The sequence below is a fragment of the Marmota monax genome, unplaced genomic scaffold (genome assembly GCF_021218885.2).
Source record: "Marmota monax isolate L192 unplaced genomic scaffold, Marmota_monax_Labrador192_F-V1.1 WCK01_AAM20220418_F8-fsc00020, whole genome shotgun sequence".
In the NCBI taxonomy this organism is placed as follows: domain Eukaryota; kingdom Metazoa; phylum Chordata; class Mammalia; order Rodentia; family Sciuridae; genus Marmota; species Marmota monax.
Window position 1 is genome coordinate 20237322 of NW_026692912.1, and position 26532 is coordinate 20263853.

Here is a 26532-nt window from a genome sequence, read left to right on the forward strand (position 1 = left end):
GAATGACCAGGATTTTGTTTTGGAGGAATATCGAGTGTCCGCCTCTGCTTACCCAGTTGGCATGGCCTGTTGAGCCGAAGGGACCCTGGCACCCGGCCCATACCTCCCCTCTGTTACCTGCTGAATGGTGGAAGGAGCCGCAGCCCTCAGCCTCTGCCACCTGTCCCCTGACCTCCCTTCTTGCTTCTTCAGTGGTGAGGCTGCCACTTCCCCCCAGTTCCACCACTGTCCATGCCAAGACCCAGGCACCACGACACCTGCCCTTAGCAACTGCCTGGTCCTTTGGTGGCCTCCCTGCCTCCAGCCTCCTATTTATTCCCCCTGGACACGGCCAGGTCATTTCCCCATCTTAAGCCTTTTGTAGCTCCCACTGTCCGAGACAAAGTCAGACTCCTGAACATGGCATTTTGAGGGTACTGCCAGCCTCCTCTTTGTCCCTCTTCCTCTCACCCTTCTCCAGCTACCCCAAACTTTCACCTCCTCAAACTAGCCATGCTCCATCCTACCACAGGGTTTATGAAATAGTGATTCCCTTTCTCCCATCTTGCCTCTCGAGGACCGTTCACCCTTTAGATCTCTAGCCTCTCCCCTCCTGGGAGAGCCTTTCTGCTCCAACCCCTAGTTAGGCCAGGCCCCCATTAGGATTCCCCCAGCACCCTGTGTGCTCCTCCTCCATTGCAGTCAGCACACTCCATTATTTTACTTTGCATATGATTATCTGTGTAAGCTGGTCTTCCTCTCTGAGGACCGGGCCTGCCTTCTTTCAACATGACATCCCTGATGGCAGTGTGACGGGAGCTTGGCTGAGAGGCATAGGGGACACACCATGGGTTTGTGTATGATCACACTGCCGCGGCCAAGCCCGCCTGCCTGGGCAGCAAAGTCCTTTCTACAGCAGCTCTGCCAGGCCCGTCCTCTGCTTGCAGACCTCCCAGAGCGGGTGCCCGCCACCCTCCCAGGTCTTGATTCTGTGTTAGACCCAAAGGCACTGATGCCAGGTCAGCGGTGCTGCAGCAGGCAGGCAGCAAGTGAGACTGCAGCAGGACCACAAGGGTGACAGGAGCTCCTGCTTTCGCGCAGGGTAGGGCTGCACACTTCTGGGCAGTCTCCTGCCTCTTCGGTCTTCACCACTGCTCAGCCAAGATGACTTCCGGGACATGCATCAAATCGCTGGGGTTCCAGGTGTGTGCCACCAGGCCTGCATTCATCTGATAATTTTTAACGTTTTTTTGTACCAGGGATGGGACCCGGGGCTGCGCTACCATTGTGCTCCATTCACAGGCCACAGGCTTTTTTTTTTTTTTTTGAGACAGGGTCTTATAAGTTGCCCAGGCTGGCCTCAAACTTGCAATCCTCCTGCCTTGCTCTCCCCAAGTGGCTAGAATAAAGGGGTACACTAAAACACTTGGTTCATCTACTATTTTTTTTTTTTTTTTTGCTGTTGGTACCTGTGATTGAAACCAGGAACATTTAACCTCATCCCCAGCCCTATTTCATATTTCATTTAAAGATAGGTTTTGCTGAGTTGCCTTGGGCCTCACTAAATTGCTGAGGCTGGCTTTGAACTCGTGATCCTCCTGCCTCAGCCTCCCAAACCACTGGGATTACAGATTAGAGGCTCATCTACTAGTTCTTAGAGGCAGTGTACCATCCCATCGTGTGGGCTCTGTTAAACTATTCTCCTGGGTGTAGTCCTGTGGTAGTGCTAGCCTAGCATGCCAAGGCCCTGGGTTGGATCCCCAGAAATGAAAACAGCAACAACCTCTTCTAGGACTGGACGCTTGCTTTCATAATTATTTTCTGGGGACATATTTCTAGAACTGAAATCACTGGGCTCACCCTTCTTTTGAGATTCAGATACTTGGAGACAAGTTGCCGGCTGAAGTGCCCTGCTGAAGAGGGTCAGCATTTCCCAGGACTTCACTGTGTGCCTGTCCTATGTCCCTTGTCAAGAATCCCTTGTGTCCTGGTGACTTGTGCACAAGTCTTACGACCCCTCCCACCCCCTCCTCCAGAGTGAGCCTCTAAGAATCAACCAGGCTCCTGACTCCCTGCAAGGCCTGGAGATCTGGGCACTGAGCGGCCACTGGACAGTCCCTCTCTGTTCCTGGGGCTAGTAGGGGAGGGGTGCCGGCCCCTAGTCCCGCCCACTCCTCACACTAGCCTTGGTTTCCTGCTGGGCTGCAGCTGCCCCTCACCAGCTGGTGACTCAGAGCCTTCCAGGATGGCAGCACTGCAGGCCTGCCCGCCCTCCCCAGTGACTAAGCTTGCGGTGAGGCTGGGCCTACTCAGGGCGGGTCCCCTCCGCCCCAGCCTGGCCCTCCTTCCTTTCTCCCTCAGGTCTTACTAATTTCTTTCCTCTGGGCTTTTTGGAGAGAATGAGGATAATCTTGGATTCCAAAAATATTTCCCAAATGCCAAGTGTGTCAGGGGGACTGAGACTTGGTCTCCACCTTCCTCAGGCCACAGTCTGGCAGACAGATGCCATTGTTTGGTGAGAAACAAAGAGAAGGTCAAAAAGGAAGGTGGGTGGAGTGGGGGAGAGAGATGTGGTACTTTGGGGTGGGTGCTGGCCTCTGTGCCTTAAGGACTGGCTAGGGACCCCAGAGCAGAGCGCTGGACAGGACTGGGATGCCCTATCCCTTGTGACACCTCCATGAGAACTGGGAAAGTCAGTGACAGTAGGCTGGGGCAAGAGTCTGCAGAGAGGGGGCAGGGTGGACCTCCTCTGGGAGGCATGGGGGTGTGTACACTGCAGAGGTGTAATTGAAACACTGTGTCTGTTCTGTGTGGCCATGGGGAGGGGATGCCACTGATATTTAGTGTCTGAAGATCAGCAGATTCTGAGCTTTTTCATTCTTTCTGTGTGTGGGGGGGGTGGTACTGGGGAGGAATCCCAGGGCACTCTACCACTGAGCCACATCTCCTGCCCTTTTTAATTTTATTTTGATACAGGCTCTGGCTAAGCTACCCAGGCTGGCCTGGAACTTGCCATCCTCCTCTTCAGCCTCTAGAGTAGTTAAGAGGACGGGCATGTGCCACTGAGTGGGACTAGGGATACCAAGCCTTCTACTAAGGGGACCAGTGCTGCCTATGGACAAATTCCTGTCTCTGCCCCCAAATCCAGGGCTGAGCCCTGTCTGATGCCCAGTCACACTGTGACCTTGTGAAAGTCTTTGTAAGTTCTAAGTGGTTTGAAGATACGCTGTCTCGCTAGACTGAAACTTCCCTGGCCGGGGAATGCGTCTTCGAGTCTTCATTGATTACAAAGTGACAAGGACAGAATCACATGGCTATGACACCCAGCAGCCTCTGTGTGCTGGGTACATGTTCTCGGCATTACAGTCCCGTGAGGATTTTGCAGATGAGGAGGCTGAAGTTGGCAGAGGGGAGATGGGGTGCAAAGGTGGGAAGCAGGGGAGCCAGTTTTCCAACCTGGTGCCTTTGCTCCCCAGCACTTCAGACCCCTACTAGTAGGACAACACCTGGTGCATCTGACAGGTGGGAAAAAAGCCACACAGATGTCTTAACTGCAGAACCAGGCAGACCAAGGGGCCACTTAATCAAGATTCTTTCCCCTGCTGGATACAGTGGCGGTGGCAGGGTGGTGGTGGCGCACACCTGTAATCCCAGCTACCTGGGAGGCTGGGGCAGGAGGATCAAAAGTTCAAGGACCAGTTCAGCAATTTAGTGAGGCCTAGTCTCAAAATAAAATATAAGGGGCTGGGGATACAGCTCAGTTGGTAGAGTGTTTTCCTCTCATGCACAAAGCTCTGCATTCCATCCCCAGCACCACAAAAAAAATAATAATAAATAAATTAAATTAAATAATAAAATAAAAAAAGGGCTGAGGGGCTGGGTGCATTGGCACACGCCTGTAATCCCAGCAGCTCAGGAGGCAGAGGCAGGAGGATCTTGAGTTCAAAGCTGGCCTCAGCAATTTAGCGAGGCCCTAAGCAGCTCAGTGAGACCCTGTTTCTAATAAAATACAAAATGGGGCTGGGGATGTGGCTCAGTGGTAAGGCACCCATGGGGTTCAGCCCCCAGTACTGGAGAAGAAAAAGAAGAAGGAGGGGGAGGAGGAGGAGGACTTTGCCCCCTGCACCACTGCACACCATTCACCTGTGCAGTGCCTTCTCTCCAGTGTCTCCTGCTCTACAAAACACAGAGGTGATGCCTTTACTAACAGTTACTACCACTCCTGCTCCCTCCAGGTGTCTTTCTGTGCCTTCAGAGAGCCCCAGGGCGGAGAAATGCTTCCTCCCCGCCCACCCAGGAGAGTGGCTGGGGCTCTCAGCAGGCCCTGTCAGTAGCATGCATGTTCTCCAGGCTGCCCCTGGTCGCAGGGTCTAGGCTGGCTCTGACCACTCTGGGCCTCCATTTTTGTAAATGGAGCCAATAATCCCCATCAGATTGGTTGTTGGGGACAATGGGATCATCTATGTACAGCCCACCTGTCCGGAAGGGTAACTGCTCTTGTGAGTACTGTGGGGACCCCAGGGGAAGATAGGTGGGTCTGCACTGGATTCTCTGTGTAGTTTTTTATCCAGCTGGAGATCAACTCCTTCTGCCACTGAACTGTACCCCAGCCCCGCTGAATTCTTTTTTTTTTTTTAATTAAAAAAAAGTTTTTTAGTTATAGGTGGACACAATATCTTTATTTATTTATTTATTTGGACACAATACCTTTATTTTATTTATTTATATGTGGTGCTGAAGGTCGAACCCAGGGCCTCTCACATGCAAGGCGAGCATTTACTGCCGAGCCCCAGCCCCAGCCCCAGCCCCACAATATCTTTATTTTATTTTTATGTGGTGCTGAGGATCAAACCCAGTGCCTCACGCATGTAGGCGAGCACTCTACCTCTGAGCCACAACCCCAGCCCCAGCCCCGCTGAATTCTAATTCTGATGACAGACCATGGTAGAAGCTCCAGTCCAGGGTCCTGGGATCCCCCAGCCTGTGTCCTTTGAGCTGGGCCATCAGGGCCAGGAAAGAGACTGCCTCCCAAGTGCCCCAGCTGGGCTCAGAGCAGCTGATCCATGGGAACTCTCTGGGGGTGCTCCACGTTAGCAGGAACAAACCCTGGGGGCCTGGGTGAGGCTAGAAGAGCTAATCCCTGAGACAAGGTCAGGCACCTGGATGTGGTCTCTACTCCTCCCCTCTTTCCTTTGTTGGAGTTTAATTTACATATAACAACTAAGTTGTGGGCTGTTTGGGGTTTTTGCAGTACTGAGGATAGAACATTAGATGCTCTACCACTGAGCTACATCCTCAACCCTTTTTTTCCATTTTTGAAATTTGAGTCAAGGTCTTGCTGAATTGTACAGGCTGACTTCAAACTTTCCATCCTCCTGCCTAAGCCTCCTGAAGTAGCCGGGCTTTCAGGCGTGCATCACTACACTAGGCCTGAGTTTTTGTTTTATTTTATTTTATTTAGTACTGAGGGCAGAACCCAGAGGTGCTGTACCACTGAGCCACATCCCCAGGCTTTTTATTTTATTTTATTTTATTTTATTTAGTGCTGAGGGTGGAACCCAGAGTTGCTGTACCACTGAGCCACATCCCCAGGCTTTTATTTATTTATTTATTTTTTGAGACAAGGTGTTACTAAGTAGCTGAGGCTTTCCCTAAATTACTAAGGCTGGCCTCAATTTTCTATCCTCCTGCCTCAGCCTCCCACATCACTGGGATTACAGGCATGAGCCACCACACCCAGGCTGAGTGAATTTTAAAAATATGTTTTTGAGGCTGAGACTGTAGTTCAGTGGTAGAGCACTTGCCTAGCATGTGCAGGGGCCTGGGTTCCATCCCCAGCACCACAAAAATAAATAGATAAACAAAATACGTTTTAAAGGTTTTATGGAGGGCTGGGGATGTGGCTCAAGCGTGTGGCCCGGGTTCGATCCTCAGCACCACATACAAACAGAGATGTTGTGTCCGCCGAAAACTAAAAAATAAATATTAAAATTCTCTCTCTCTCTCTCTTAAAAAAAAGTTTGAAAAAAAATAAAATTAAATTTAAAAAAAAGGTTTTATGGAAATATAATTGATGGATAATAAACTGTATATATTTAAAGTACAGAATTTGATGGTTTGGGGCATATGTTTTTAATTTTTAAAAAATTTTTTAGTTATAGGTGGACACAATATCTTTATTTATTTATTTGGACACAATACCTTTATTTTATTTACTTATACGTGTAAAACCATCATCACAGTCAACATCAAAGGTATACCCATTACTCAAAAAAGCTCCCTCTTGCCCTTGGTGACTCTCCCTCCCTCTACTCCCTCCACAGCTCCCCGGGCAACAGTTGACCTGATTTTCATCTTTATAGATCAGCTGGCATTTTCCAAGATTGTATATTAATGGAATCACACAGCACTACTATTTTTTGGTATCAGGGATTGAACCTGGGGTGCTTAACCACTGAGCCACATCCCTAGCCCTTTGTATTTTATTTAGAGCCAGGGTCTCCTTGAGTTACTTAGGGCCTCACTAAGTTGCTGAGGCTGGCTTTGAACTCACAATCCTGCTGCCTCAGCCTCCTGAACTGCTGGGATTACAAGTGTGCACCACCGTGCCTGGCGGCACTACTCTTTTTTATCTACTGCTGTCCACCCCCCACCCTTCACTCAGTATCATTACTTTGAGATTCATCCATATTATTATATTAATAGTTCATTCTGCTTTATTGCTGGGCTGTCCCATACTGTAGAGATAGATCACAGTTTTTCCATCGGCTTATTGATGGATATTTGAGCTGTTTCCTGTTGGGGCTGTTAAAAATAAAGCCAAGTGGCACATGCTGTAATCCCAGTGATTCAGGAAGCTGAGGCGGGAGGATGGCAAGTTGGAGGGCAGCTTGGGCAACTTAGCAAGATCCTGTCTCAAAATGAACAGTAGAAAGGGGCTGAGGATGTCGCTGAGTGGCAGAGCAGCCCTGGCTCCATCCTGGGTACCGTGGGGGCTGTTGTGGACATTGTGCTAGGGCAGTGGTCTTTCATCTGCATGTAGATACTTGTCACCATCACCCAGGCACAGATACGACATTTCCACACCTCAAAAAGTCCTCTTGTACTGGTCCATTTTGCTTTAAAGATAACTGCTATTTGACTTTCATCACAATGAACTGTTTTTGTTTTCCTAGAACTTCATATAAATTGAATTAAATAGCAATGCAATTGATTTTCTTTGGTGTCTGGTGTCTGGCTTCTTTTGCAAAACACTTGATATAAATCCATGTGGCTGCCTGTGTGGGTAGCTCACTCTTATTTTATTTTTTATGTTTGGTATGGGGATTGAACCCAGGGGCCCTTTACCACTTAGCTACATACCCAGTACTTTTTACTTTTTATTTTGAGACAGGGTCTCAGTCAACTGGCTTTGAATTTATGATCCTTCTATCCCAAACTCCTGAGTTGCTTAGATTACAGGCATGTGCCACTGTGCTTGGCTAGTTATTCCTTTTTATTGCTGTGTAATACTCCACTGGCTAGATAAAGTGCTTCTGTCAGTAGACATTTGGGCTGCTTCCAGTTTGGGGCTCATAAATAATGAGGCTGCTAACATATGTGTGTAAGTTTTTTTTAGACACATTTCTTTATTAGCCCTGGGTAAATAGCTAGGAGTGGAATTTCTGGTTCAGAAGGGATGTGTTCTTGTTACTAGAAACTGTCAAGCATTTTTCCAGAATGTCTTTGTTCTTTTACACCCTCACCAACAATGTATAAGAGTTCCGGCTGTTCCACATTCTGCGGACACTTGGTATTGCCAGGCCTTTAATCCTAGCTTTCCTGCTGGTGAGCCCTTGTATCTCCTGGTGGTTTTCTCATTTCCTTTGTGACTGATGACTAATAATTTGAGTTGAACATTCTGTTGCATGCTTATTGAATTTTATTTTTCATTTAAATGTTACATTATTTATTTAAACCATGCTAGCCAGCTGTGGTGGTGCACACTGGTAGTCCCAGCTACTTGAAAGGCTGAGGTGGGAGGATTCCTTGAGCCCAGAACTTCAAGACCAGTCTGGACAACGTCAAGATCCCATCTCAAAAAAGAAGAAGGAGGAGAAGGAAGAGAAAAATATGTTTAATATGAGACGTCTAACTACAGAAATATAAGAACTACAGCATGAAAACTTTTACCTTATTTCTTCAATTTCACTCTCTGGTCTTAACTAACAGTAATTTAGTTTTTACAGCCTTCTTTTTCTTTTCTTTTTTTGTGTGCAGTACTAAGGATTAAACCCAGGGGCGCTTTACCACCAAACCACATCCCAAGCCCTTTTTATTTTACTTTGAGGTAGGATCTTGCTAAATTGCTGAGGCGGGACTCAAGCTTGCAGTCCTCCTGCCTCTGTGTCCTGGTCGTTGAGATTGCAGGTGTGCACCACCACACCTGGTTACATTCTTATTTTTCTATGCTTGCATAAACAAATATAATTACATACACACACACAAATTCAGTTTACTTTTTCCTTTTTTTTTTTTTTTTTGCAGTGTTAGGAATAGAGCCCAGCACTCTCTGCATGCTAGCAATTGCTCCAACCCACAAATTACATTTTTAATCACACACACATAAATCTCTTGTTTTTATTAAGCATATACTATATGTAGATTTCAGGTTAAGGGATTAACAAGCATCAGACCACTGAAACTGCCCAATAATTCTAATAGTGTGTGCATGGCAACCTTGAGGCCATGGATTCAATCCACCATCACCAAACAAAACAAAACAAAGCAAAACAAAAAAATTTGAAATACCTGGATGAGGAGATTGGGGCCCAGAGATGTTAACACTGTTGCTGAGCTTTCATAGCTCATAAGTGGTAATGCCCATACTTAAACTCTGGTCTCTCTCTCTCTCTCTCTTTTTTTTTTTTTTTTTTTTGGTACTGGGGATTGAACCCAGGAGTGCTTAACCACTAAGCCACATCCCCAAACCTTTTTTTTAATTTTAATTTTTTTTTTTAATTTTGAGACAGGGTCTCACTAAGTTGCTTAAGTCCTTGCTAAATTGCTGAGGCTGACCTTGAACTTTCAATCCTCCTGCCCCAGCCTCCTGAGTCACTGAGATTATAAGCATGTGCCACTGCAGCTGGCAATCCCTGCTCTCTCTGACTTCAAAACTCCAGGTTGGACTGAGATGCCGTCCTTTTACATTCACTCAATCTTTCATTCATTTAACAAATATTCTTTGAGACCAAGTGAGGCCCAGCCCTGCCTTTCAGAGCCACAGCTGAGCTGAAGCACCAGCCAGCTACATGGACTACTATGATCTAGGAAGAGAGGGGCATGATGGGAGAAGGAGGGGGACTGGGTGTGACCCAAGGCTCAGGTCAGGCAAGGGTCCTGGAGGAAACAATCTTTGAGGAATGTATAGAATGCCCAGCAGAAAAGAATGTCAGGTTGAAGCAACAGTATGGGGGACATGGGCAGTGAGTGCTCTCTGGGAGTTCCATCCCTTCCCTGAGCAGGACTAGGGTTGAGTTGAGGCAGGTGGGGAGGACAGTGTCCACAGCAAGTTCTTGGAATCATCTTATGGAGCCCGGTTCCTTCCTGACCAGAAAGGGGAACCAGGGATGGGCTAGAGTCACAAGGGATTGGGGATGGAAATTCCTTCCCTTCCCCTCCCGTAAATGCTTCTACGAGGGGCACAGAGTCTTGGCTCCGAGAACACCTGAACACTATGTTTCACCTATGAATCCAGAGGGCTGCTCTCTGGACCTGCTGGTATTGGACTCCACCCAGCACCTGCACCATGATTCAGTCAGGAAGGGACCCACTGCCCCCTGGTGGTAGTCCACGCACAGCCGCAGAGGGAATTCAACTCGAGGGTGAAATGGGGCTGGGAACAGGGCTCCAGAGGTCCCGCTTATCTCAGAACCCCCATCTCAGTTTCCAGCACTACCAATCACCCAGTTGTTCAACATGAACTCACCTTGAGCCCCTTCCTCCCTCAAGGACTCCTGTGTGCCCCATCTCTGCCCCTTTCATCCTGGGTCATTGTCCCTTTCTCCTGGCTCCCTTCTCAGGTCTGTCTGGACCATGGCTCTAGTCTCTACACCAAGGCAATGGTTATGTTTTAACATTTCTTTTTTTTTAAATTGTTTTTTGATGGACCTTTATTTTTTATTTGTATGCAGTGCTGAGAATCAAACCCAGTGCCTCACACATGCTAGGCAAGCGCTGTACCACTGAGCCCCAGCCCCAGCCCCAGCCCCAACATTTTATTTCTATTTCAATAAAAGTTACATATAGCAAGTGCACAGTTGGGTACCTTTTTTTTTTTTTTTTTGCCATGTTGAGGATTGAACCTGGGCACATGCTACTCAAGCACCTTGCCACGGAGCTACATACCCAAACCTTTCTACTCTTCATTTTGAGACAGAGTATTAATAAGTTGCCAAGGCTGGCCTTGAATTTGGGATCCCCTGCCCCAATCTCCCGGGGTAGCTGGGATTACAGGTGCGCACTTGATAATTTATTATTTACGGTTCAGATGTAGATGAAGCAACAGGTATGGATGGGAACTGGAACGTTCTCTCCAGTCCCTTTCCCGTCCATGATCCCAGCTGCAGTCCTGCCCATGCCCATTTAAAGCTCTTATAACTTTTCTTTTTTCTTTTCCAATGCTGGGGATGGAACCCAGGCCTTTTCAGTACTGGGGATTGAATCCAGGGCCTTAGCACATGCTAGGCAAGCACTCTACCACCAAGCCACATCCCTAGTCTGAACCCAGGCCTTTGTGTGTGCTAGGCAATACCCTACCACTGACCTGCACTGCCTTCCCCTGCCTGGAACTATTTTTTGGGGGGTGGGGTGGGGTACTGGGGATTGAACTCAGGGGCATTCCACCACTGAGCCACATCCCAGCCACATTTTGTATTTTATTTAGAGACAGAGTCTCACTGAGTTGCTTAGTACCTTGCTTTTGCTGAGGCTGGCTTTGAACTCCTGATCCTCCTGCCTCAGCCTCCCAAGCTGCTGCAATTACAGGCATGCACCACCGTGCCCAGCTCCCCTTTGTTGATCTTAAAAAAAAAAAAGTAAGCTTATATTAGGAGAATGAATTGGGAACCTCTATATGTTCCTATGATCTAGAATAGTTTCTGTTAATAATCAGAACAATCAGATCTTCAAACGCTAGATGAAACCGAGTTAAAAACCTAGTAAATCCATCTGGGCCTGATGCCTTTTCCAACTCTCCAAATTTTATTAAAAATTTCAAACTACAGTAAAGCTGAGTGCTCTTCACCTGGAGCCACCAATTCCTAACAGTTGCCATGTCTGCTTCCTCTTCCTCACAGACACATGTTCCACTTTGTGCTGTATCAGCTTGGCTCAGCTGGAACTGACTTTCCTTGAATTCTCTCCCTGTGGGATTCTGAATTGGGTTGGTCACTAAATTAGTTTGTACCAGATTTGGAAAGAGAAGCAACTTCTTTTTCTTTTTCTTCTTCTTCTTTTTTTTTTTTTTTTGGTGCTGGGGATGGAACCCAGGGCCTGGCGCTTGCCTGGTGTGCTCCACCCCTGAGCTGCATCCCCCAGCGCCGCCGTGGCGCAGCTGCACTGCCTGTGCTGCACTTTGGTGGAAGGCTGCAGGCTCTGTTGCTGGTGGCCATGGTTGTCGTTCATCTGCTAATTTGCCTGGGATTTGTTGGGTTTGGGCAGCACCTGGGCCTGCAGCTTCTCCAGTTCCCATTGTGTCTTTTCCTTCAGCTTCTTTGAGTTGTGGGCCAGGTTTGTGCACCACTCAAGGAAAGGACCCTGTTCTCCGGCAGATCACCTGTCTCCTCAATATTGAAAAGGGTGGGGGACAGACTGAGGCCCCGGTGTGTTCTGCCCTTGCTCTCCCTGACTTGGCAAGCCTCTCTCCTTTCCAGCTATTAGCAAGTTATAGAACCTCACACAGCTGGCTCCTCCATGGCGGCCCACATTGCAGAGGCCTAGTTCCTATACCAGTCACCCAGAGTGACCCTTCCTCTCTAGTTAAACCCTAACTGATACATATGTATGTGCACAGGTATACACAGACACACATTAAAATTCTTTGCTCAATTCCAAGTACTGCTGGGGAGAAGAAAAAATACTTTTTCTCAATTGTCGAAAGGTAAAATGCCGCTAGGCATGGAGGCATACACAAGTAATCTCAGCTACTGGGGAGACTGAGGCAGGAGGATGGCACGTTTGAGGCCAATCTCAGCAATTTAAGGAGATCCTGCCTTAAAATAAAAAATAGAAAGGGCTGGGGAATGTAGCTCAGTGGTAGAGTGCCTCCGGGTTCAATTTCCAGTACTACAATAAGTCAATAAATAAATGAAAACAAATAAATAAAGGAAAGATAAAATGCAAATATCCAACCTTCACTCTTAACTATATTTTAAAAAATACATCTTCTGCCAGGGTGGTACACTCTTAATCCCACAACTCAGGAGACTGAGGCAGGAAGGTGGAATTCCAGGGCAGCCTGGACAATTTAGGGAGGCTGGGGATGAAGGTTAGTGATAGAGTACCCCTGAGCTCAATCTCTGGTATCACAAAAAAGGAGGAAAAAAAAAAGTGTGTGTGTGTGTGTGTGTCCTAATACTTAGCATATCTTACATAAGCCCAATTCTATTATCTCACTTAGGAGGCACTGGATACAAAATTATCCAGCACACCATCTGTGTTCAGATTTCTGTAACTGCCCCCAAAATGTCCTTTAAGCTTAGTTTTATTAAATTGTATATTCTAATTAGGAATCTGACAGTGAATTTAGTTGTTACAGCTCCTTAATTTTAATTGTGTCTCTGTGCACATGTGTGTGGTATTAGGGATTACACCCAGGGGTGTTCTAATGCTGAGCTACATTCCCCAATCCTTTAAAAAAAAATTTTTTTTTAGTTGTAGTTGGACTCAATACCTTTATTTTATTTATTTATCTTTATGTGATACTGAGGATTGAACCCAGGGCCTTGCATGTGCTAGGCAAGCACTCTACCGCTAAGCTACAACTCCAGCCTTAAATTTATTTTTATGTTTTGGTTGTAGATGGACACAATACCTTTAATTAATTTATTTATTTTTATTCGGTGCTGAGGATCCAACGGGTCCCAGGCGAGCGCTCTACCACTGAGCTATTCCCTTAGCCCTGCCCCTCCCCCCCCTTTTTTATACTGGGGATTGGACCCAGGGGTGCTCTACCACTGAGCCACCTACTCAGCCCTTTTTATTTTTTAATTTTGAAACAGGGTCTTGCTAAGTTGCTCATGGCCTTGCTAAGTTGCTAAGGCTGACCTTGAACTCATGATCCTCCTGCCTCGGCCTCCAAAATTGCTGGGATTACAGGTATGCGCCACCATGCCCAGATCCTTAATTTGTAAATCTAGAACAATTCTTTTGCTTTTTTCCTTTCGTGACTTTTCGTGAAAATTTTTTTTTTTCTTTTCGTGAAATTTTTTTTTTCTCTAAATTCCAAGGCAATTGGAGAATGTCCCATCATGTTGCTTTGTCTGTTTATGATTTGATTCAGACTGAACTTTTAGGGCTATAACATTAAACAGGTGATATTGGGTGTTTCCTGTTCCTGCCACATCCTTTTAGGAAGCACTTAATGTTAGTTTGTCCACTAACAACCTGGAGAGTGCAATCTCTTTAATTACCTTTATTACTAAATATTTTTGATACTGGGGACTGACCTAGGGGCACTATAACCCTGAGCTATGTCACAAGTCCTTTTTAGCGTTTATTTTGAGACAGGGTCTGGCTAAGGTTGCCCAGGCTGGTCTCCAGATTTTGATCCTCCTACCTTAGCCTCTTGTGTAGCTGGGATTATAGGCATGTGCCATCAGTCTGACTACCATAATAGTTTTTATTTTGTTTTATCTTGTTTATTTATTTAGTACTGGGAATTGAACCCAGGGGTTCTCTACCACTGAGACACATCCCAGACCATTTTTTTTAATTGGTTGTTCAAAACATTACAAAGCTCATGACATATCATCTTTCATACATTTGATTCAAGTGAGTTATGAACTCCCATTTTTACCCCAAATACAAATTGCAGAATCACATCAGTTACACATTCACATTTTTACATAATGCCATATTTGTGACTGTTGTATTCTGCTGCCTTTCCTATCCCCTACTATCCCCCCTCCCCTCCCCTCCCATCTTCCCTCTCTACCTCATCTGTTGTTGTTCAGTTCTCTCCCTTGTTTTTTTTTAATTAAAAAAATTGGGGGTACTGAGATTAAACCCAGGGGTTTTGCCATAAAGCTATATCCCCAGCCATTTTAAATTTTATATATTTTGATGGAGGGTCTTGCTGAGTTGCTTGGGGCCTCATTAAGTTGCTGAGGCTGGCCTCAAACTTGGTTTCCTCCTGCCTCAACCTCCCAAGCCACTGGGATTACAGGTGTGCACCACCATGCCCAGCTTGACGACGACTTCTTCTTCTTCTTCTTCTTCTTTTTTTTTTTTGTAATGCCTGGGATTGAAGAGGGTCTCCATGCAGACTAGGTAAGTGCTCTACCACTGAGCTATATCCCTAGTCTTTTTTTTTTTCAGTTTAGATGGAAACAATACTTTATTTTTTGGGTACCAGGAATTGAACTCAGGGACACTAGACCTCTGAGTCACATCCCCAGCTCTATTTTGCATTTTATTTAGAAACAGGGTCTCACTGAGTTGCTTAGCGCCTCACAGTTGCTGAGGCTGGCTTTGAACTCAAGATTCTCCTGTCTCAGTTTCCCGAGCTGCTGGGATTACAGGCATGCGCCACTGTGCCCAGCTCCCAGTCCTTTATTGAGATATTTTTTAACAAAGTTGTAGTGTTGCTGCTGAGTTAGGTGGCTCAAACTTGTAGTCCCAGCTACTCAGGAGGCTGAGGGAGGAAGGGCTCAGAAAAGAGCACTTGAACACAAGCCAATTTGGAGACCAGCCTGGGCAACGGGGAGCAGAGTGAGACCCCACCTTAATAAAAAAGAAAAAAAAAAGTGAGCTGGGCAAGTGAGGTGGCACTTGCCTATAATCCCAGCAACTCTTGAGGCTGAGGCAGAAGGATCAAAGTTCAAAGCCAGCCTCAACAATTATCAAGAATACAAGCAATAATAAGTGTTGGCGAGGATGTGGGGGAAAAGGTACACTCATACATTGCTGGTGGCACTGCAAATTGGTGCAACCACTATGGAAAGCAATATGGAGATTCCTTAGAAAACTTGGAATGGAACCACCATTTGACCCAGGTATCCTGCTCCTCAGTCTATACCCGAAGGACCAAAAATCAGCATACTATAGTGATGCAGCCTTATCAATGTCCATAGCAGATCAATTCACAATAGCTAAACTGTGGAACCAAACTAGATGCCCTTCAACAGATGAATGGATAAAGAAACTGTGGTATACATACACAATGGAATGTTACTCAGCATTAAAGAGAATAAAATTATGGCACTTGCAGGTAAATGGATGGAGTTGGAGAATATCATACTAAGTAAAGTAAGCCAACCCCCAAAACCAAAGGCCAAATGTTCTCTGATAAGTGGATGCTGATCCATAATGGGGGGAAGTGGAAGGCATAGGAAGAATGGAGGAACTCTGATTGGGCAAAGGAGAGGGAGAGGGGGAGAAGTGGGATAGGGGCAGGAAAGATGGTGGAATGAGATGAAGGCATTACCCTAGATACATGTATGACTGCACATATGGTGCAACTCTACATCGTGTACAACCAGGTGGAAAGTTGTGCTCCATTTGTGTACAATGAATCAAAATGCATTCTGTTGGGGCTGAGGATATAGCTAGTCGGTAGTGTTTGCCTTGCAGGCACAAGGCCCTGGGTTCAATCCCCAGCACCACACACAGACACACACACACACAAACACACAAACAAATGCATTTTGCTGTCATGTATAACCAATTAGAAAAACAACAAACAAGCCAGCAACTTAGTGAGGTCCTCAGCAACTTAGTGAGACTCTGTCTCAAAATTTAAAGAATTAAAAAAAATTTTTTTTAGTTGTAGTTGGACACAATATCTTTATTTTTATGTGGTGCTGAGGATGGAACCCAGTGCTTCACACATGCGAGGCGGGTGCTCTATCACTGAGCTATGGCCCCAGCGCCCATAAAGAATTTTTAAAAAATATTTTTTTAGATGTTGATGGAACTTTATTTTATTGATTTATTCATATGCAGTACTGAGAATCAAACCCAGGGCCTCACACATATGCTAGGCAATTGGTTTACCACTGAGCCAAAACTCCAGCCTCCAAATTTAAAGAATTTTAAAAAGGGCTGGGGATATAGATCAATGGTTAAATGTCCCTGGGTCCAATCCCTGGTACAAAAAAAGGTGTTCTGTTCTATTACTGGTTATTTCTTGTATAATGAAGAGTGGAGGGGAAAAAAACTCAGAAAGAACCCTGAGTTAGGCAGCTTTTGTCAGTGACCAAACACCTGACATAACATTTTGAAAGGAAAGATTTAGTCTGGCTCACATTTCAGAGGTTCCAGGCCATGGTCTGCTGGCTTAAGACAGAAATATCCGTGGTGGAAGGGTGTGACAGAGGAAAGCTGGTCAGCTCATAGCAAGCTAGAAAGAAGAGGGAGGGAAGGGGAGGGCAGCAAGAAAGCATGAGGCACAGGGAAGGGGCTGGGGACACATCCCCAGTGACCCACTCCTTCAACTAGGTCCTGACACCTATAGATTCCTCCGCCTCCCAATATGCCACCAAAGAGAACCTCTCAGTGGATTAACCCACTGACCAAGTCAGAGCCCTCATGGTCCAACCAATTCCCCCAATCCTACCTCTAAACAGTGCTGGGCAACACCCCAGATCCACTGCTCACTGTAGTCCACCTTTCTAGGCTTTTCCTGCTCTAGCGAGAAGGGAAAACCCAGGGATTAGGAGTGGAGATGCAGGTAGTGACAGCAGAGGGCTTGATCCTGCTTCTCAAAGAATCTTAGTGCAATTGGCCCAGCAGTGGGGGAATGGAGGATCACATGCCTGGGAGATTCATCTTCAGAGTAAAAGAAATCTGGTTCCCAAAGACAGTACAGAAAAGAAACTCCAGGGGAGGAAAGGGTGCCAACACCCTTCTCCCCACCTCCTCGCCAGGGTCTCCTCAGCAGGAAGACTGGGTGCCTGGGGTATGTTTGTAGCCTTTTGGTGAACGGGAGCACAGAATAGCTTATGATCTAAAACAGCACTGTGCTGTTGCCATGGAGGTCCCAGGGTGGGATGTCACCAACAGATGTCTTCAGATTGTTGGAGATTCATTCAAGGAAACAATTGCTATTTTCGTTTTGTGTATTAAACATCTGCTGGAACAGCTCCTCCTGTATCCAGGAGGAGACATGTTCAAGAGGGGCTTCTGTCACAGTCTGGAAGGAAGCGTGGTTTAAGAGGGAGCCCCAGCAAAGAGCTCCCTTTCATGAGCTCTAGAGTATAAGTAGTGCTAAGTAATTACTTTACTTCACCATGATGTCTTCTGGATCTAATGACAGGTGAGTGAGACCTGAGTTACCAACATCAGGTCAGGGACCTCTGCTCATGCCAGGACCGGGACACCTCCAGGGTGGGAAAGAGTGGGGCCAGCTCCCTGGCAGGTTCCTCCTTGTCCACCTGCTTTCTGACTCAGGAAAGAGCTGGAGACACCCAGTGTATTTGGGACAGAGACCAGGGCTCGGGGATATGTAGATGAGAAATGGGAAAACTGAAGCCCAGAGGGAAAAGGCACTGGCCGAAGTCACCAATAAGGCAGCAGCCCGAGCCAGAGTGCTGGGCTGCGGCTCCCATGCTCTGGGTCTGTGAGCGGGCAGGGAAGGCTCTGGCCCTGACTCTGTGGGGTGAGGGAAGGCTGCTGTTGTCAGGGAGGGAGGGTTGGGGGAAACAGAGGAGGGAAGACAGCAGACAAGAGGAGGTAGGGAGGAGGAGCTCAGAGAAGAGCAGGAAGCTTGGAGACCAGAAAGGCAGCGTGTTTAATGTGGGGTTTTCTCAGGCTCCTGGGAGCTTTTCAGGACAGGGGTGGTACTGGGGTTGGGGAGTGGGTGGGGGGCGGGTGACAATCACACCCTGGGCACCCTCTCATGAGCTCTAGAGTATAAGTAGTGCTAGTTAATTACTTTATTCACCATGATGTCTTCTGGATCTAATGACAGGCCATCCAACCTCCCCGCCACCCACTGAGCCAGAGTAGAACAGGTTTTTATTTATTTATTTATTTATAGTTTATTTTATACCATTGAACCCAGAGGCACTTAACCACTTAGCCACATCCTCAATCCTTTTTATTTTGAGAGAGTCTCACTAAGTTGTCCAGGCTGGCCTTGACATTGCAATTCTGTTGCCTCAGACCCAAGCCGCTGGGATTTACAGGAGTGCAGCACAGTGCCCCGTTGGATCCAGTTTTTGTGATGCCTGAAACTTCAGAAATTTGGGGGCTCTCTTTATCTTTTATTTATTTTTTATAGTGCTGGGGATCTAACCCAGGGCTTCATGCATGCTAAGCAAGCGCTCTGCCACTGAGCTACCTTCTCAGTTCTAAACTTATTATAATTCCTCTGCTACCGTTTTAGTGCATAACCAGATCTATTTATCTAAAAACAAAATCGTGCTGGGCATGATGGCACATGCCTATAATCCCAGCAGCTCAGAAGGCTGAGGCAGGAGGATTCAAAGCCAGGACTCAGCAATTTAGTGAGGCCCTGAGCAACTTAGCAAGACTGTCTCTAGATAAAATATAGAAAGGGCTGGGGATGCGGCTCAGAGGATAAGTGCCCCTGGGTTTAATCTCTGGCAAATAAATAAATAAAACTGTGAAGCCAAAAAAGAATAGTAACTGTTCTTTAGTCTTGGAGAGGATCACGTGGGAATGTGCTTTATTACTTTTCTGGAATCTTTTGTTGATTGTTGCTCAGGCTGGCCTCAAATTTCCTTTTGTTTTGTGTCTTTGGTACTAGGGATTGAACCCAGGGGCACTTCACCACTGTTACACCTTCGGCCCTTTTCTTGTTTTGGTGGTGGTGAGGATTCAACTCAGGGCCTTATGCATGCGAGGCAAGTGCTCTACCAACTGAGCTACATCCTGAGCTTCCCCCAGCCCTTTTTATTTTTTATTTTGAGGTAAGGTCTTCCTAAATTGCTGAGGATCTCATTCAATTGCTGAGCCTGGACTCTAATTTGTGATCCTTCTGTCTCTGCCTCCCAAGTTGCTGGGTTGAATTGTAGGCATGCACCACTTAGCCAGGCTGTTGTTTGTTATGTGATTCTGGGCATCAAACCCACGGCCTTGGCATACTAGGAAGTTCTCTACCTCGACTCACCCTTAATCCCCATGCTTTTTTGTTTACATTGATATATGAGTTATTTGCCACTTTCACATCAGTTGCCCCAAATCCACCTTTACAAAGTTACAATGCCAGAGAAATAAATGTAGTAAGCTGGGTGCAGTTACAAGGGCCTGCAGTTCCAGCTACCGGGGAGGCTGAGGCAGGAGGCCCTCTTGAGCCGAAGAGCCTGGGAAACACAGTGAGATCCTGTTTCAAAAGAAAAAAAAGAGGGGGCGGGCAGGAGTGGAGGATAGCAAGTTCAAAGCCAGCCTTAGCAACGGTGAGGTGCTAAGCAACTCAGTGAGACCCCTGTCTAAATAAAATTCAAAATAGGGCTGGGGATGTGGCTTAGTGGTTGAGTGCCCCTGAGTTCAATACCTGGTACCAAAAAAAAAAAAAAAAAGGAATGTGGTAAAGTCTAATGTTGAACTACTTCTAGATGGTAGTTTTCAGTGTCTGAAACACAATAAGTATCATAGTGTTTCCCTCCATATATGAAAGTTTTCACCATGCCCTTATTGGTTTGATGTGGTAACCTAGGGTGCCCTGGCACACAGAATGAGAACCATGGGTCCATGCTCTTTTCATTATTTCATTTAACTTCCTCTCTCCTCTCAGTGTTTAGAATCAATCTGAATGTCAAAAACCACAAATTCGGGGCTGGGGATGTGGCTCAAGCGGTAGTGCGCTCGCCTGGAATGCGTGTGGCCCAGGTTCGATCCTCAGCACCACATACCAACAAAGATGTTGTGTCTGTCGAGAACTAACTAACCAACTAACTAAATATTAAAAAAAAAAACAAAACCACAAATTCAACACAGTTGAACAAAACCATTCTTGGGCTGGAATTGTAGTTCAGTGCTAGAGCACTTGCCTGGCACATGTGAGGCACTGGGTTCAATGCTCAGCACCACATAAAAATAAATAAAAATAAAGGTATTGTGTCCAACTACTACTAAAAAATATTTATTTTTTAATTTTTAGGTGGATACAATATCTTTATTTTATGTGGTGCTGAGGATCGAACCCAGTGCCTCACAGGTGCTAGGTGAGCACTCTACCACTTAAGCCACAACTCCAGCCCCTAAAAAATATTTTTTAAGAGACCATTTCTCCACTTAGAATGAAAACTCTTTCCTCTGGGAACTGACAACAGTTTAATTTATGTAAAAGGCACGATTGTCCTCTTACATCTGAGATGTAAAACTGCCATATTTATTTATTTTTCTAAGCCAGATGAAACCAGCTTTAAGCCTTCCCTGGTGGAGGTCACTGAGACTTCTGATATCTGTTTTTGCTGTTGTTTGTTGTTTTGGTGACTCCTCCTTGTTCCTGGGCTTGTCTTAGGACCACAGGGCTCTCACAGTCCAGGCAGAGCCTCCCACTACAATGCTCCCCAATCTAGGGAGAGCAGCTTTTCTATCCTTTGCCCCAGGGCTAGGCTGCGGGGACAGAAAATTCTGTGGCTCTTGCCACAAAGGGAAGGTTTTGGTATTTGGAGCCTAGATACCCTCCCCACCCCTCTCCAAAGCCCTGCCCACCAGGAGCATCAGTGCTTTTCTGGAAAAATCACTGCTCCCCAATTTTACCTTTTTTTGGGGGGGGGGCTGGGATAACCCAAACTCTTTCTTTGGCAAGAAACATTCCAGTTCCCCAGAGTTCTTAGGCAGGTAGTCTGGGAAACTAATGTGGCCCTCAAACGTATTTTGTTTGGCCAGAGTAGAGTTATTAACATGTTTAGTTTTGGGCATCAGGGATTGAACCCAGGGCTTATACATGGTAAGTGCATGCTGTACTACTGAGCTACATCCCCAGCACCTTATTGACACTAAAAAACAAAAACAAACAAACATTTCAACACTTAAAAATGGAGAGATATCATATAATTCCTACAATCTAGACTCCAGGGCTCACTGCCTGGAAATGACTGGTAGGATCTGAGTGAGCAATACTCCCTGAGGGCAAGGCATGTGCTCTACAGTTGGCCACTTCTGTGGTGTCACTCATGTCTGCATGACCCTTGCAATCATTGAGCTTGAGACCCTGGTCTAGGCATTTTTTTTCTTTTTCTTTTTTTTTTTAAAGATAGAGTGAGAGAGGGAGGGAGGGAGAGAGAGAGAGAGAATTTTTAATATTTATTTTTTAGTTTTCGGCGGACACAACATCTTTGTTTGTATGTGGTGCTGAGGATCCAACCCGGCCGCATGCATGCCAGGCGAGCGCGCTACCGCTTGAGCCACATCCCCAGCCCTGGTCTAGGCATTTTAAAAAGAAAGCCTTTTGGGGGGCTGGGACTGTAGCTCAATGGTAGAGCTCTTGCCTAGCATGCATGAGGCACTGGGTTAGATCCTCAGCACCACATAAAAAATAAATAAATAAAATAAAGGCATTCTGTCCATCTGCAACTACAAAAAAAAAAAAAAATTGCATCCTGACCTCGACTCCAAACACACACACACACACACACACACACAGTTAACTTGAGTGAAAGGATGTCCCAAACTCAAGCAGTGCCCGCCCAGCGGGTCTTTGCAGGCATGTGTGTTGGGGGTGGGGATGAGAGCGGTGGAGACATCACATTTTCATCCTCTGCCAATGCATCCAGCAGAGAAGAAGAAAAACAGAGGTAGGACATTGACTGAACTTTCCACAACTCAAGCATTTCTCATATATATATATATATATATATATATATTTTTTTTTTTAAGAGAGAGAGAGAGAGAGAGAGAGAGAATTTTTTAATATTTATTTTTTTAGTTTTTGGTGTACACAACATCTTTGTATGTGGTGCGAGGATGGAACCCGGGCTGCACGCATGCCAGGCGAGTGCGCTACCGCTTGAACCACATCTCCAGCTCATTTTTTTTAAAACTCTATTCTGTTCTTTTTTTATATATATTTTTTTTAGTTTTCGGCGGACACACTCTTTGTATGCGGTGTTGAGGATCGAACCCGGGCCGCACGCATGCCAGGGGAGCGCGCTACCGCTTGAACCACATCCCCAGCCCCTCTCATACATATTTAGCATACAGAACTCATACATATTTTGCACCAATTTCTGCCTCAAGATGCGTCATTCCTTAACAATGATATTAATAGGTAACATTCTGCTGAATTCACACCAGGTTCCCAGTATTGGGTAAAGTACTTTATAAATATTGTTAGAATTCTTTTGTAACTGCTCCTAAAAGAGTGTAGGGGATCTATAATGGCTCCGAGGTCAGGAAGAGCGGGTGGGAGATGAGCATGGGAAAATAAGGCTGATGATGTAGCTTAAAAGCACAAGGGCGGAAGCCTAGGGATGTGGCTCTGCTGTAGAAAGCTTTCCTTCCCAGGGTCCTGGGTTCAATCCCTAGCACTGGGGGCCGTCGTTGGAAGCAGAAGGGAGGAAAGTGGGAGAAGTGGCCGAAACCCTGTACTCGGGGCTCTTCAAGGCACCCAGCGTGTGCGGGGGCCCAAGCATTCAGGTAGGTGGCTCAGTAGGCCTGGCGAAGGCAGCCGCAACCAGCTCCTCTTTTTTTTCTGGTTCGAGACTACTTCTTGTTCTTCTGCATATTTCTGGACAGATCCCTCTCAAGTTGTCCTTTCCCCTAGTATCTACCCGCATCCATCTGCTCACCAGGAGGACTCCCGCCGTCACGTGACCGGCCCCTAGATCTCAGGATTCTTCCCCCGCCCCCCAGCTGCTGGCGCGCACCCAGCTCTGCAGAGGCGCCGGCCGCGCATGCGCAGGTAGGTGCACCTGCGCGCCAGCGACAAGGTTTCGGGGAGCCCTGCGCCCTGCACCTACAGCAACGCCAGGTCCTGATCCTGGGCTGCAGTTGTAGATAGTGACTTCGTCTGGGTTCAAAATCCCACGGGTTGGGCTTCCCGTTGGTGCACGTCCGACAAGTTGTCCATATAGCCAAACGTCTCCTTAGGTCAGGTTCCTGAGGCTGTTCCTGGGCGCTGGAGTATTCCTCTTGAGCATCAGGAAGTCAGTGTGCTTGTCCAGTCATGCGCCTGCGCTTAAAGCGTGACTTGACCTGCCTGAGCCCCGGGAAAATGATAATAATAGCACCGACCTCGTTGGCCTGAAGTGAAAATTCCTGAGAACTCTACATGGTGCCGTGCATGCATCGATCTCAGTAAATGCAAAACAAGAATATAGAACAAAGGGTAGCACTGTGTGAAGGCTGTGCGGGGGAGGGGGAGGGGCGTTGGCCCTTTAATGCTGATAATCTCTCTGGCTCCTCAGAGCCATCCTGCAACAGAGGTCTGCAAGTTTTATTGTTCCTATGGGGAAACCAAGGCTCAGAGGTATCAAGAAGTCTAGAACGAGATCTTGGATTCCACATGCAGTGTGATTCCAATTCGACACTGCAAAGTCAGGGTTCCTGGGCGAGTTCACAGTCTGTCACCCACTCACTTCTTGAAATATCCTATTTAAAATAACATCTGTTTTGATGCTATTTTATTTTGGATATTCCCAGTGAACATCTCAGGTACACATCAGGAGACTTTTTTTTTTTAACTATTCCTTTTCTTGTCCTTCCTTCTGCAGAAAATTAGGATCTGTTATATTTTATTTGCTGTGAACTTTGAGGAGCCCTCCAGGGCACAGAACCTAGGCCTCAGAGCCCTGGATTCCTGAAGCCAGGTTCACCCCTGGGGGCTCTCCCTCCCACCTTGCCCTTCAGGCTTTCTCCCTGTAGACACACTGACCCCCCTCTGTTCCTGGAAGGACCAAACTTCTTTCTGCCACTGGGTCTTTGCACTATTGTATGTTTTCCAGAACACTCTCTCATCTCCTCCTGCTGCCTTTACCTAGCTCAGGAAACCTGCTCTGACTGCAATCCAGAGAAGGGGTCAAATACCTTCTCACTCACTATCATGGACCCCTCTTCTGCTTCAGAACTTTCCAGAAGGGTAACTTGGAGCTGAACAGGACTCCTTGACTGCCATCTATCTCCTCAACCAGAATACCAGCTCCTTGGGGAAGCTATACCTGATCTATAGCACATGGCCTGGACCTTGGTGGCACTCAGTAAATGCTTGTTGACTCACTGTCCAAATAAGTGACAAGAGGAGCCCTTGCCATGACTACTTTAAAAATTCTACTAAAGAATTTTCCAGTATCTAATTTGTATTTTCATGACAGATACAGAACTGTGGAGTCTCATCAGGTGCAGCAGCACATACTTGTAATCTCAGCAACTCAGCAGGCTGAGACAGGTGGATCACAAGTTCGAGACCAGACTCAGCAGTTTATCGAGGGCCTAGCAAGACTCTGTCTCAAAATGAAAAAATAAATAAAAAGGGCTGAGGATGTAGCTCAGTGGTAAAGTACCTCTGGTTTCAATCCCCAGCATCAAAAAACAAAACTAAACTAAGGGAAAAGAAAGTGTAGAGTCTTTGTTGACATGTGCCAGCTGGATAAAGAAGGAGCATGTGGCATCACAAGAGCATCATAGATCCCCTCATAAATTATCTCCTCCTCCTTCCAAATGTACCCAAAGGCTATTAATGTTCTGTGGGTAAAAGCAGCACTTTGTCTCTAGGTGAAGCCAAGTCAAGGTTCTGTAGGGGTAGACTGGAGTAGAGATGAGAAGATTGTCAAATTGTCTTGCCATAGGGCTGGTGGTTGACTAGGACATGTGGCTTCTTTAGTGTGTGTGGGGGGAGAGGTACTAGAGATTGAACCCAGGGGCTTGTGGATGCTAGTCAAGTGCTCTATCACTGAAGTACCTGCCCAACCCTTTTCAAAGTTTATTTTGAGACAGGTCTCACTAAGTTGTCCAGGTGGCTTGAAAGTTTCAATCATCCTGCCTCAGCCTCCCAAGTAGCTGGGATTTCGAGCTCTTCCCCAGTTTTTACATTTCTTAATAATATGAAGAAAAGAATCTAGCTTTTATAAAAAATTATTTAATGATGAATTTTACTACTACTAGCTTTTCTGTCCTTTGTGATGTTTAATTGATTCAACTTGGTTTTTATTTGAAGTCAGAAGTGAGCCAAGTTCCTTTTCTTTCCTTCAGTGCCAGGGATCAAACTCTGAGCTTTGTGCATGCTCTCTAGGCAAGCACTCTAGCACTGGGTTACACCCCCAATCCTTGTCTGTACTTCAAACGCAATATTTCCCATCAACAAAGAAAGTCCAGTAAAAACTGACCTAGGACCCATTTTGGTAAATGTGGACTCCAGGGAGGAGATACTAAGTCCAGAGTTGATCCCATAGCACATCCCTAACAGATTTGGGACTTAGAAACTTCTAGACTCCAGACTAAGATCAGAATCTACCTGTTGTTGTGCATGGTTGTAGGTCTAGTGCCCAGAATAGCAGTTTACACACATTAACGAGAGAACTATAAATATTTGTTAATGGATGATACACAATCTGACATGAAGTCATAATGCTGCTTCCAGTATCTGAGCTTGGTTTTTTTTTTTTTCATCTGAAAGTGGAGATTAAAAACAATGCCTAGTCGGGCATGAAGGCACACACCTGTAATCTAAGCAGTTCAGGAGGCTGAGGCAGGAGGATCCAAAGTTCCAGGACAGCCTCAGCAATTTAGTGAGACTGTGTCTCTAAACCAATAAACCAATACTGGGGATGTAGCTCAGTGGTAAAGTGCTCCTGGATTCAATTTTCAGTACCAATAATAATAATAATAATAATAATAACAATGTTATAAAATAATAAAAAATAATTTTTTATTTATTATTTTTCTTAGTATTATTTTCTTTATCCAGCTGGCACATGTCAACAAAGACTCCACACTTTTTTTTCCCCTTAGTTTAGGAAAGAGAGGGAGAGAGAGGGCACCCACGTACCCAAGGTTATGTCGTGTCTGGACAGCGTACTATAATAATAGGTCTTATCTCCGAATTCCTTCTGTGGGCAGGGGGAAAAGGATGACTCTCAAAAGGAGTAAAGACAGAACCATAACGGGATTTTTTAAATATACCTGTGTCCAGATTTCGAGCCCAGAGGTTGTAGAGGAGACTTTAGGACCCGGCACTCGACGCTCGCGGCATGTGAGGTGAGGGGGGAGGTCGTGCCTGCCGCACCAGCCAGGGACTGCCTCTCGCCCAGCCGCATCCCGGAGGGCGGGGCCAAGCGCCCGGGTCGCAGTGCGATTGGCGGAGGCGCGCGGATGACGCTATCGGCTGGCGCAAGGCCCCGCCCTAATTGGCCCCGCCCCCGCGCGCTCCGGAGGCTCGGCAGCCTCGCT

General features: G+C 46.4%; 1 long non-coding RNA gene across 1 annotated transcript; it reads right to left on the reverse strand.

Annotated features, from left to right (window-relative positions):
• Positions 1–7901: 7901 nt before the first annotated feature.
• LOC131424457 (uncharacterized) lies at positions 7902–26412 on the reverse strand. Its single transcript, XR_009227478.1, has 3 exons — positions 26266–26412; positions 10933–11039; positions 7902–8054 (listed from the first exon to the last, which is right to left on the reverse strand). It is a non-coding gene; the product is annotated as an uncharacterized LOC131424457 (long non-coding RNA).
• Positions 26413–26532: the final 120 nt, after the last annotated feature.